This window comes from Taudactylus pleione, unplaced genomic scaffold (assembly GCF_031769625.1).
Source record: "Taudactylus pleione unplaced genomic scaffold, aTauple2 ptg000015l, whole genome shotgun sequence".
Lineage (NCBI taxonomy): Eukaryota > Metazoa > Chordata > Amphibia > Anura > Myobatrachidae > Taudactylus > Taudactylus pleione.
In genome coordinates, this window is record NW_028284417.1 from 20,349,451 (window position 1) to 20,363,593 (window position 14,143).

At 36.8% G+C, this 14,143-nt stretch overlaps 1 pseudogene; it reads right to left on the minus strand.

The window, feature by feature from the left end:
* Positions 1-13,512: 13,512 nt before the first annotated feature.
* LOC148542155 (5S ribosomal RNA) lies at positions 13,513-13,631 on the minus strand (annotated as a pseudogene).
* Positions 13,632-14,143: the final 512 nt, after the last annotated feature.

Sequence of the window (14,143 nt, forward strand, 5' to 3'; positions counted from 1 at the left end):
GAAATTCCCTCTTTCAACCTGTTTTTCAACAATCCTGATGTTACAAAATATATTTTGACCTTTGCCCGATACATCGACGACCTCTTCATGTTATTGACTGGAGGAAAGGAAAGCTTTATCCAATAAATGGAGTACATCAACAACAGAAGCTCCCCCATCACACTTAAATAACAAATGGATGAATATAACTTGAACTACTTAGATGTCTATGTATGCATTTGTAATGGGCAAATCAGCATGAAGGTGTTTTCTAAGCCCACGGACAAAAACACCCTTTTAAGAGCCAATAGTCACCATCCACGGGCACTCATTAAAGGGCTCCCTAAATCTCAGATGATCAGGGTGGCACAGATCACTAGCAACCGGGATTTCCTCAGTACTGAATTAGACATTGTTGTCAACAAGTTTCTTACCAGGGGTTACAAGCTTAGTACTCTACTCAAACAGAAGGAAGAAGTTCTCGCGATTCCAAGAAGCCAGTTGTTACTACCTAACAAGAGAACTACTAAGGAAGTCATTCCATGGGTTATCAGGAACAACACTTCCAGTCCTGTGCTGACTAGAGCCACTAGAGCCTTGTGGCCCATAGTCTCTACTGATAGAGAATTATGTTGCTTTAAAGTTAAACGTCCTATGTCCTGCTTTATGTGAGGTACAGACATTAAAGACATCATTGTCCACACGGACATTACCAATTTTTCAGCTGCCCCTGTTTCAAAAAATTTATTGTCTAAGGCACCAGGTTGCTATAAATGTCTCAGATCTACCACCTGTTGCAACATGTACATTGGATCCTTGTTTAATCATCCACATTCAGAACAACAGTTTAACATCAAGCATGTTTTAAGCAGCACTTCAAGTTTTGTTGTATATATTATCATCTGTCCCTGTGGTCTGTATTAGGTAGGGAAAACCATCAGGTCCCTTTGTGAGAGAATGGCCATTCACCACTCAGCAATCAAGGCGGCTTTGAGTGTTATGATCTCAGACCAACCTGTAGCCAGGCACTTTGCGGAGAAGCAACACAACCTGTCTGAATTTAAATATATGATCATTGACCATGTGCCCAAGACATTGAGAGGGGGGACCAAGCCAACAAGCTTCTGCAGGCAGAGGCCAAATGGATGTTTGTTCTGGATACCATCAGCCCAAATGGCTTAAACAAGAGAATGATGTGGAATGTATTCTAGATGTTTAATGTTCTGGAGTCTGATTGCTATTATTAATGAATCATGGACTGAAATTTTAACTTTAACATGTGTTTTCCAGTATTATACATTTTTTGTAGTTGTGCACTAGTCCCCTGCATTATGAATATCTAAGAGCAATACCTTGACTTGTAATTAAGATGTGTAACTCCATTTTCCCATGCTAATATTCAGTATCCATGATGATTTATCTCATCTTGCTGTGCCTTAATGTATAATGAGATTTGATCGCCAGTTTATGCATCAGCTAATATTAGCTGTCAGTATGATTTCATGTCCTGTATATTTATGTTCTGCTCTTGTCTGTCATCCTTTTTATATTTTAATGTTACACTGGTGTTTTTGTTTTTTTATTAGTTTTCTTGGTTCCTCTGTCAGTGACACCAGTGGGTTTCTATACCTTCTCCTGCTGTGGCAATTTGTTTATCTTTGTCACTGTACTTTTATCTTGTTTTTACACTACAGGCTGGACCACTTCCTAGTTACCCGGACAACCCGGGCGTCATCAGCGCGATGGCGTCATCTTTCCAGGACCCAGCAGCCGTGCACCGCTCCACTTCCTGACACACTTGGGGATTTCTTCTAGGTGTTTAAGGTAAGCTTATTGTCTATTTCTCCGTTACTCACCGTGCGGTCAGTGACCTTATATTATAGATCGCGAACCGGAAGTAAACGAGTGACGCAGTTCCGGTTCACATACGCGATGTCTTGGATTACCATTATAAAGAAGTTGTTTTTGTCCAATATTAGTTTGTAAAGATATGGGACTATAAGGGATATGAATATCCTTCCCTATGTGTTCTAAGAGGTGCTAAAACTTATAAAGAAGTTTATTAATGAATAGATGGAGCCAATTACCCTTTGACCCGAAAGGGATCTAATAGATTGGGATATAAGGCAGACTATGTGGATCCTTGTCACACAGCCTTGAGGAAGAGAGTGCAGCTCTCGAAATGCATTGGCATCTGGTTGCAGGATCATCTGACTCCTGAGACTCACATTACAGGAAATCCCCTGATGAGGAGTTGACGTGAGGTTATCCGGAAAACCTCCACCTTTAAATCTACGAGCCCTCAGAAAGTGGGACTTGTGGTAATTCTATATTGAACATCACCAAAGGATATCATATATGCATACCATTTTTTCATACATTTGGTATACAAATTATTGAACGATTTATCAAGTTTGTCTAGTAAGACACACTTTTCATTTTATTCATTTTTATTTAATTTTTTAATTTTTCTTATTTTTTTCTTCAGTGTGAATGTATAATAAATTTGTTTGTACTATATCACACTCTGTGTACATATTTTGATGTTTTTCATGTCTACGGAGATACCATCTATTGGCATCTATTTGCAAGATCCACTATATTTGGGAAATATTATATATTTGTTTTCCATTATAACACCGTGTGCACATACAGTCGTCACAACCTATGTTATTGGCTAGAATTCAGTATCAAAGGGTGGTACTTCGGTGACTTCCTATCTGCAGTTAAACAAGTATTAGGCGCCTGTACTCACTACTCTATTTTTATTACATATATATTCTGTTTTTACCCTTTAGAGTAGTATATTGGCAGCCATATAGTAATACATCCTCTCTATCATGTTTAAACATCTAAAAAATAGGGAAGAAACTGCAAAAGAGATCTTTTGCGAAACCTTTCCCACAATAAATGATGATAACATAGATGTTGCACTAAATAAATTAGAGAAACTCCTGATAAGAGAAAATCGATTATGGTGGGAAATAGTGACACTTGAAAAATATGAGTCAGATCAGATTATCGCTAAAGGATTGAGACTCAAGAAACTCTCTACCTTTGAAGATACAAATGAAAGTTTTAGGGATGAATGGATGAAAACGCTGGAAACATGCTCATTCTCATTAATGGATTTAATCTTAAGAGACCGGAGAGAGAAATTGAAGGGAATCAAGGATGAAATTGACATCATAAAAACCTTAGTTGAACCGTGTCACGAATCAACAGAATATAAAAGAGCAGAGACTATGATAGAACAGAAAATTATGAAGAAAACAAAAGACATTATTAAGAAAAAACAAAAGAAACTCAAGAGAGATCATGAGTATTACAAAGGAGGTAAAGGAGACATTTTTAGAGAAGTATTACATGACGGTTCCACATATTCCTTTGATGAAACACCTTCTGATCTAGAGATATCAACTGTTTGGAATATACAGACCCCAGAAGGATATATATGTCAGGAGAATAAGGAAAGTGAAAAGAAATCCATTAGAACACAAAGAAAGAGAGTAAGAAGGGACAAGGCAAATGAAGATGCAAAAGAAGTAGCACAAAAAGAGCTATGGAATCATGATTGGAAGGAAAAACGATGGAAGAAGATGATCAAGGAACTATGATCACAGACAAGATATCGAGGATAAGGAGATGAAGAGAAGAATTCTATATAGAATGTATGTGAACAAATATATAAATAACAAATATGAGGACAACAAGAGAAGAAATGGAAAATATCAAAAATATCAAGATAAAAGAAACTACTCCAATCGAACTGGACCATATGAAAATTATAGAAGATGACAAGTAATACCATCGAAAGACGGATACAGGACTATATGATGTATATCCAGAAGATAAATCATGGAGAATAAGAAGGAACAGAACATATTTAAAGGATGTACAGGAATCCAGCCCTTTTTTAGATGGAGGTTACCATCCCAGGAGGAGATGGTAATATATTAAACAATAAGAGGAAAAAGGGGAAGGAAGAAGAGAAAAAGAAGAAAGACGAAAGCCAAGGATAATATAGGTGAAATAGAAGCAAAGGCAAAAGGAAGCAGTGAAGATTCTACAAAGAAAGATCTGAACAATTATGAAGGAAAAATATATAACCTGAGTCGTAAAATATTAACAAAGGACGAAGAGTGCCTATTATCAAAAGGGTTAAAATTTGCACCAAGCAAACACATCGATCAGTTCAACACCTTTATAGATGTGGAAAAATTTGCAAGAAAACTAACTATAAAGACATTTTTTGATGATAAAGAAGAAGAAGTAGAAACTCCTGATGTGAGAAATGGAAAAGAATTCAAAAAGAAATCCCTGTTTTATCCGAAGCACCTAAAAGGATCTTTGACCGACAGTTTCCAGAAATGTGTAGTAGAAGACATTGATAAATTAGAAAAAAATCATTTGAAAAAAATGAACCTTACAAGAAAAGAGAGAACAGCACTAACAGAACTACAGAAGGATGAAACAATTATTATAAAACCTTGCGATAAAGGAGGTGGTGTTGTTATTTTGAATAAGGAAGATTACATTATGGAGATTGATAGACAACTACAAGAAGGAGATACATATCATAAACTTCGGGGTGACCCAACAACTAAAATCAAAAATAATCTCTGGAAGCTGATAGAGGAGACAATGAAGAAAGGCACCATCACAAAGAAGGAACATGATTTCTTAAAAGTAGAAGATCCCATAATACCTACTATATACGTTCTTCCCAAAATACATAAGGATCCAAGAAATCCGCTGGGCAGACCTATAGTAGCAGGAATAGGTAGCCTTACTACTAACTTCTCACAATATATAGATGCCTACCTGCAACCTATTGTGTGTACAACAAAATCACATCTAAAAGACACTACAGACATCTTGAGGAAATAAAAGACATAAGATGGAATGAGAATATGACTTTGGTAACTGCAGACGTAACAGCTCTATACACAAACATACCACATGATAAAGGTATAGAGGCTGTACAGTGATTTTTAAACAAAACGGATCTTGATGAAGATAAGAAAGATTTTTTATTAAAAGGTATCGATTTCATTTTAAATAATAATAATTTTTATTTTAATGGGGAGTACTATATGCAGGTGAAAGGTACTGCTATGGGTACAAAATTTTCCTCCCAGTTACGCCAATCTTTTTATGGTGTACTGGGAAGAAACAAAAATGAAGGAAATTTTGGAAGGAAATCTCAGTATCTGGTATTGATATATAGACGACGTCTTTTTTATTTGGGAAGACACACAAGAGAAATTGAACTCATTTTTACAATTTTAAATGAGAATGATTTTAACATTGGCTTTAGTTTTCAAGTAAGCTGCACAGAAATTAACTTTTTGGATTTAACATTATACGTGGAAAATGGACAATTAGAAACCAAATGTTACAGCAAGCCTACAGATGCAAATAACTATTTATCTACCAAAAGTGAACATCACGAAAATTGGCTCAAGAGCATACCTAAAAGTCAATTCTTACATCTGAGACGGAATTGTAGTAAAAAAACAACCTGTGAAGAACAAATCAGTATTATGGAGCAAAGGTTTAAAGATAAAGGCTACAAGGACGAAGTATTGTGTAAATATAAAAAAGACGTTAAGGACAAAGATAGGGCAACATTATTACAAGACAAACAAGTCAAAGAAAATAAGAGTGTAAATAAGTATGAATATGCTTTCATAACTGAATATACTGGTCAATACAAAAAAGTAGAAGGCATTATTAAGAAACATTGGCACTTGCTACTGAAGGACCCCATTTTAAAAAATACTTCACCTATAAAACCATCTTTTATTTACAGAAGAGCCCCAAAACTTGAAGAATAAATTAACAAGGAGTGCACTGAACACAGCTAATCCACATCTAATTAGGAGTAAAGGATTTTTTAGGTGTGGAAACTGCATCGCTTGTAGAGAAATAAAAACGGATCAAACTAAGTATGTGGACTTTGTAAGGAATGAGAGAACTTACAAATTAAATCATTTTATGACATGTAACACAACAAATGTTGTGTATCTTATTGAATGTAGCTGTGGTCTTATATGTATAGGGAGAACCAGCAGGGCACTTAAAACCAGATTGGGCAAAAATCTTCGTAATATTAAAAAAGGGGTCTTGACACACTCACTATCAAAGCATTTTAAAGAAGTACACAATTGCTCTACTAAAGAAATAAAATTATTTATGGCTATTGACAATATCAAGAATTTGTGGAAAGATAGGAATGAAGAAAAACGTCTGGCTAAGAGCGAAATTAATTGGATATTGAAATTAAAAACCCTTGCACCCAGGGGATTGAATTCAGATTTTGAATTAAAATGGTTTTTATAGTCCTTCCCATCTTTTAAAATTTTAAATTTTTAATATATATTTTTTAAATCTTTTATATCTTCTGATTATAAAAAATATCTTATCCATTTTACACTGCAAAGTTTTATTTGTCCATATCTTTTTTAGATATTTATAACAGTCACTTGTCGATTATGACTTTGTTTGTGCACTAGTCACTTTATATATTAAGCACTAGTCACCTGTTGAAGACTTCAACCTATATAGTAATTAACTTATACACCACTCTATACCTAGCAACTATTTAAATCAGCCGCTTTATGATTTTATTTATATGATTATGAATTCTTACCTTTGGTTCTTTAAGGTTTTAAAGAGCTACAGTTTTCAACTATTATAGCTAGGCTATCGTTTTAATACCATGGGGAATTGAGAACAAAGTATAAGTATCTGGGCTGAACTGATGTGCGTTCCAATATGCGCTCCAAGACTCCAACAAAATGGCCGCCGAAAACCGGAAGTATACTCCGGAGAAATCGGAGGTCTTCAGGGCATGAATTAATGTATACTGGAGCACAGAATAACACAACACGTCTGCGCAGAAATCATCAAAACATACAGGGATTCGAATAAGTGCGGACAGTGACCTTATATTATAGATCGCGAAACGGAAGTAAACGAGTGACGCACTTCTGGTTCACATACGCGATGTTTTGGATTACCATTATAAAGAAGTTGTTTTTGTCCAATATTAGTTTTTAAAGATATGGGACTATAAGGGATATGAATATCCTTCCCTATGTGTTCTAAGACGTGCTAAAACTTATAAAGAAGGTTATTAATGAATAGATGGAGCCAATTACCCTTTGACCCGGAAGGGATCTAATAGATTGGGATATAAGGCAGACTATGAGGATCCTTGTCACACAGCCTTGAGGAAGAGAGTGCAGCTCTCGAAACGCGTTGACATCTGGTGGCAGAATCATCTGACTTGTGAGACTCACATTACAGGAAACCCCCTGACGAGGAGTTGATGTGAGGTTATCCAGAAAACCTCCACCTTTAAATCTACGAGCCCTTAGAAAGTGGGACTTGTGGTAATTCTATATTGAACATCACCAAAGGATATCATATATGCATACCATTTTTTCATACATTTGGTATACAAATTATTGAACGATTTATCAAGTTTGTCTAGTAAGACACACTATTCATTTTATTTATTTTTATTTCACTTTTTTATTTTTCTTATTTTTTTCTTTAGTGTGAATGTATAATAAAATTGTTTGTACTACATTACACTGTGTACATATTTTGATGTTTTTCATGTCCACGGAGATACCATCTATTGACATCTATTTGCAAGATCCACTATATTTGGGAAGTGTTATATATTTGTTTTCCATTATAACACCGTGCGCACATACAGTCGTCACAACCTATGTTATTGGCTAGTATTCAGTATCAAAGGGTGGTACTGCGGTGACTTCCTATCTGCAGCAAAACAAGTGTTAGGTGCCTGTGCTCACTACTCTATTTTTATTACATATATATTGAGACTCGGAGTGCCTGCCACTTCTGTTTTTTGCTGTGTGTATATATATATATATATAATATTTATATATATATATGCAAACAGGCTGGATGGCACTCAAGGATCCTTTAACAGGAAAAATAAGACTGACACGCAGCTTAAGGTTGACGTTTCAGAGACCTAACTCTTTTATTAAGACCTTGATATATCTATCTCTACAAGAGAAATGCACTGGGACAACTATTTGACACTGCATGAGTGCCGGGCAATTCAGACTGCAAATATATATATTATATATATATACAGTACCAGTCAAAGGTTTGGACATACCTTCTCATTCAATAGTTTTTGTTTATTTAAATTATTTTCAACAAAGTAGATTAATACTGAAGACATCAAAACTATGAAAGAACACATGGAATTATGTTGTAATCAAAAAAGTGTTAAACAAATCAAAATATGTTTTATATTTTAGATTCCTCTAAGTAGCCCCCTTTTGCTTTGATGACAGCTTTGCACAATCTTGGTATTCTCTTTTTCAGCTTCCCTCCTTCTCCTCTCCTGTTACTCCTCTTTCATTCTTTTCTCCCCCACAATGGTCCTACTACCCAACCACTAAGCTCAGCACCTACCCTCCTCTCCCTATCACTGCAACACACCTTCATCTACATCACACAAATCTCCCTTCCTTTCCTACAAATTCATCCCACCTCTCTTGCCTATTGATCACTTCCTTCCACTCCTGCCTCCAAGATCTTGCCTGTGATCCTCCCTTCCCCTGGAACTCTCTCCCTCTCGCTATCAGACTCTCCACCTTTCTACAAATCTTCAAACAGGCTCTCAAGACCTATTACTTCAAAGCCTTCCAGCTCTCATCCTAACCTGCTGCTTACATGCTTCTTACTGACTGTCTAACCTATCTGTGCCACCCCTGTCTGTCTCCCCCCCTATAGAATGTAAGCTCTTACGAGCAGGGCCCTATTCCCTTATGTGCTTTTCCTTCCCTCACTCATACGATCATTACTCAAAACTCTCCACAAGGGCACTTAACACTTGGTAGCTGATGCCCTGCTGCTTATTTGAGTGTTATGATTGCTGCAGCCATGTTTATAAACTATGTTCTTATTCTCTATTGACTTGTACTGTAAGTCGCTGTTTTACGAGTTTGCTCATTTGTTAATGTACTTTTGTGAGGCGCTGCGAATCCCTTGTGGCACCATATAAATAAATGTTAGTAATAATAATAATAATATATACATACATACATACATATAATACAAATATATACATACATATTTTATATATATTTATATAGATACATAAATCTATATACTTATATAAACATATATACTGCATATACATATATATATATATATATATATATATATGACAATTTTGCAGAAGTGGCACTCCTCAATAGATGAATCGAGACTGAAGAAATAAATAACTGACAGGTGCCCTCCAATGGCTACCATGGATCCCAGGTAGCCCAAATACAAGATACCAACAGGCGGCACTCAAATAAGAACGAGACTCAGTCGTATAGGTGAACCAATGTTTCAATACTTCATCTCAGTATTTTCGTCAAGGTGCAGATACAAAAACAAACAAACAGTGCTTACCTAAATAGCTGCAAGACTGTCCATGTCTCCGCCCGCCGTCAACCCAAGCACTGAAAAATGACGTCACTGGAAGGCACCACACGGGGACGCGAAGAGACCACAAACACGTGTATGCAAGCTGCCAATAGAAGATGGGCAACATAGTAACCATAGTGATACATAAACAATATTAAATGATCATGTCTTAAAAAACACAGGGATGAAAGAAAACAAGTGATAAATGCAATATAAAAATTACATAGTGCTACCATAGTAACAAGTATATATTACACTATTAAATCAACCTGTCATAATAATAAATATATAAATAAATAATAATAACTTGTCACATAAAGACAAGAGATAATGAGCTAAAAACATCAACATATAAAACACTGATACAGATCAATGAAAAAAAAATATATAGCAGTACTAATATACTCTATAAGAAACAGGATAGTCCCAGATTTTCATTTAGCCCTCTAGGAGCCAGAGAGTCCAAGCGGAATATACAACGGGATTCAGCCTGTAACAATATGAGAGAGCGGTCACCTCCCCGCAAAGGTGGGGGAATATGTTCAGTAATCCAGTAACGCAAGGTGGCAAGGCCATATTTGGCCTCACAGAAATGCCGAACAACAGGTTGATCACTTGATCCAGACGCCAGTGCCAATTTTATGGAGGAACGGTGTACGGCCATAAGTTCTTTGAACATCCGTTCCGTCTTCCCTACATAATGTTTACTACAGGGACAGCTGATTAAATAAACAACATATTTAGCAGTGCAGGACACTCTTTGATGGATTTTATACTTCTTCCCCGAGAATGGATGACAGAACGAGTCTCCGGTGACCATATATGTGCACGTAGCACAATTTATTCATCTGTAGCAGCCTGGGCGTTGAGAACCCCCAAAATTTGGCGGTTGTGTAGGTCTACCTGTGACATCATTTTTCACTAAGTAATCTTTCAAATTTCATCCTCTCTGGTATGCTGTCATAATCTGTTTACCTTGCAAAGATGAAAGGTGCGGATTGGTGTTAATGATAGGCCAATGTTGTTTGGAAATTCTATTAATGTCAGTACTCAAATTATTAAATGTGTCGACCAAGATGAATTTGTTTTGATTTTTAATTTTTGGCTTACCCTCCAGTATGGTTTGCTGAAAAATAAATCTTTCTCAATGCTAAGCATGAACAAGTTGGCAAAGGAGGGGGCCACGCATGACTCCATGGCACATCCCCTAAGTTGTAGATAATGTTTGCCATTGAAATAAAAATAGTTTCGCTTCAGATTCAACAGCACAAGAAAAAATTACATTTCTGGTCCACAATATAGAGGGTTGTCAGTAATTAGTCTCCGCACTGCACATAACCCCTGTTCATGGGAAATACAGGTGTATAATTCCTTTACATCAATTGTACAAATAAAGCTACCAGATGGAATATGTGAATTTTCATCAAGTTTTGACAGTAACATTTTGGTGTCTTTTAGATATGTTGGCTTTGCCTGTACACAGGGTTGAAGGGCATAATCTAAATATATGGATATTGGCTGAAAGATGGACCCACGGGCCGAAATGATCGACCTTCCTGGAGGATGTTCCTATACTTATGGATTTTCAGAATCGTGTATAACACTTTTTTGATGGGGTGTGAAGTAATTAGTGCTTCTTTGGTTGCAATATCAATGATGCCTTTGCTAACCGCATCTACTAGTATACTGTCCATTTCTTTTTTGAACTGTATAGTCGGCTCAGAGTCCAATGCTCGATATGTTAAAGTATCACTCAGCTGTCTATCTATTTCAGCAACATAATCAACATGATCAACTAAAACGATGCCCCCACCTTTATCCGCAGGTCTAATAATGACGTCAGGATCCTGACTCAATCCTTTCAAAGCTTGCCAATCTTGCTGTGAAAAATTAGATTGTACATTATTCTATGGTTAATGGCAGACTGCATACACGTGTTTGTAGTATCTCCGTGTCCCCGTGCGGCGCCTTCCAGTGACATCATTTTTCAGCACCTGGGTTGACGGTGGGCAGAGACATGGATGGTCTTGCAACTATTTGTGTAAGCACTGTTTGTTTTTGTATCTGCACCCTGACAAAAATACTGAGATGGAGTATTGAAATGTAAGTTCACCTATATGACTGAGTCTCGTTCTTGTTTGAGTGCCGCCTGTAGGTATCTTATATAAATATATATATATATATATGAAAAAGGGGTGAATTGACAATTGAGCGACTAGTTTGCTATAATACCTTGTGTAAATTTATGAAAATATAACATTCCGAGAAATAAAAGGTTTCAATGATGCATAAATATATTAAATCAGGTGAAAAAAAGTGCCAGTGCAAATAAATATATATAAAAAATTTACAATTTATTCAGAAACAAAGATAAAAAGTCTTAGTAAATTTCAGGCTTTTCCTACACATACGATTTAGGCAAAAATTAAAAAACAGCAGATAAAATCAAGAAGCAATTCATTAAATAATGAGATTAAATGAGAGCAAAAAAGAGAAAATTAATAAATATACCAGCTTATCTGAGTGTATGAAAAAGGTAGTTTTTCCAAAGTTCATGAGGCAGAGAACAACCACTCACATACCATTTCATCCTAAGAATTCATCAAGGGGATAATGTGTGAATGGGGTATTCTGATATTTATACCCCACTGAGAGTTCAATGGAAGTCAGGCGTCCGTATCACTTCCTGTGTATCCGAGAGCTCATATTATTATTAGTAGTTGGCCTTCTATTAGTTTATTGGCTTCTAACTTAGATATATTCTGCAATGTTTAGAGGATAGTTTAACCGTTTTTATTAGGACTATTTCCACCGTTCGTAGCATCACTTCCGCCCTCACTAGGCACATTATGTCCGTTCCACTACTCGTGTGGCATTCTCAGTTATTGTAGAGCTCACCGCGTCCTGAGTATACATCACTTCCGCCCTTCCGGCATGTGTCCTTACATTGCTTCCGCCCTCCTGGATCACGTACTTGCACTAACCACGTCCTATGTTCAGCGTCAATTGTGCCCTTACCTTCCGCTTGACCAGGATGTTTCTGTCCTCTTGGCACGTGTTTCTTGGAATGCCAGTTACCATGCCATCACTTCCGCCCTTCCGGCATGTGTCCTTACATCACTTCCGCCCTTCCGGCATGTGTCCTTACATCGCTTCCGCCCTCCTGGATCACGTACTTGCACTAACCACGTCCTATGCTCAGCGTCAATTCTGCCCTTACCTTTCGCTTGACCAGGATGTTTCTACCCTCTTGGCACATGTTTCTTGGAATGCCAGTTACCATGCCATCACTTCCGCCCTTCTAGTGCACGTAATTCTGGTATCCCAAATAGATCTAGCTTCCGCCCATACAGTAAAAGATGGTAATATGTTACGTTTTCCTCCTGTTCATTGTCGGATTACATGGATATTTGTTACAAATTTGAATTCTGAGTCATAAAATCCCACTTACAACCCCTTATTGAGCAGATGTCAGTAAACATATCTTTATATTTTTAAAATATTTGACATATTTAGAATGTGGACGCTTTTATCAAAAATTCATTGTATAGCTATATGTTATAGATATTTATACACCATAGAGATCATATGTAGGAGAGTGTAACCTTATGACCCTAAAATTTGTTAGATCAGTTCTTGGGACTGGACAGGATCAGTAATTTAGTCCTTAGAAGTAAATAGTTTTCAGTAGTAATTTCTGATAGGAGAGAGGTCTTGCAATAGACAATAACTCAAATTTTCAGATCATTCTTCCAAAGTAGTCCTTATTCTTCTTCTCCTTTCTGGGAATGTATATGGCTTACAACACCTGGGATTCCCAAGATGTCCCCAATCTTGGTACTAGTCAAGCCCAACAACATTTAGCTACCGATATTCAAATCGGTGCTTAAACGAAATGGTATGGTTGTATGCATTATACTTCCCTCTAGTGCAGGTCACTTCTTCTGAACCATGCCGTGCTGGGTCTTGTATACATAGTTAAACAATCAGGTGAGTGTGGTATAGTTCCCTTCTTAGGTAGTGTTACCTTGTTAGATAATTATATATGGAAACCTTTTATATTTGCAGCACCGGGTATTCCTAAGAGGTTACCCATCTTAGTACTGACTCAGCCCAGCCATGCTTCGCTTCCAAGATCAGATGAGATTGGGCATACAAATACTGGTATGGCAGCAAATATCTTCTGTTTCACTTAGCTCGGTTTAAGGTTGACACTGCTAAATTTTCTACTACACCTGGTCTTCCCCCAAAGGTTGCCCTTTATGGGTACTGATCAGACCCATCCATGTTTATCCAAAAAATCCTGGTAATAACATGGATGTATACTAGTAGCTAGGAACTATTCACATCACAGGAATGGAGCGATCTCATAGCTCTCATTAAATCTGTTAGGTGTCAAAGTATCAAGTTCAAATAGCCAGAACATCTCCCTTCTTGACAGTAGGTTGCCCAAATCTCCTCCTCTCTCTCCCAGAGTCACATGTTTAATCGCTTTAAATGTGATGTTTTCAAGGTTGATGTTATGCTCTATTGAGAAGTGCTAGGAGACTGCATGTCCCTCTACTCTATTTTTAATGTTTCGAATGTGCTCCATTATCCTTATTTTCAAGGGTCTCTTTGTCTTTCCTACATACTTAAGTCCAAAAGTACATTCCAACAGATATATGACTGACATGGAGTTGCAATTCAT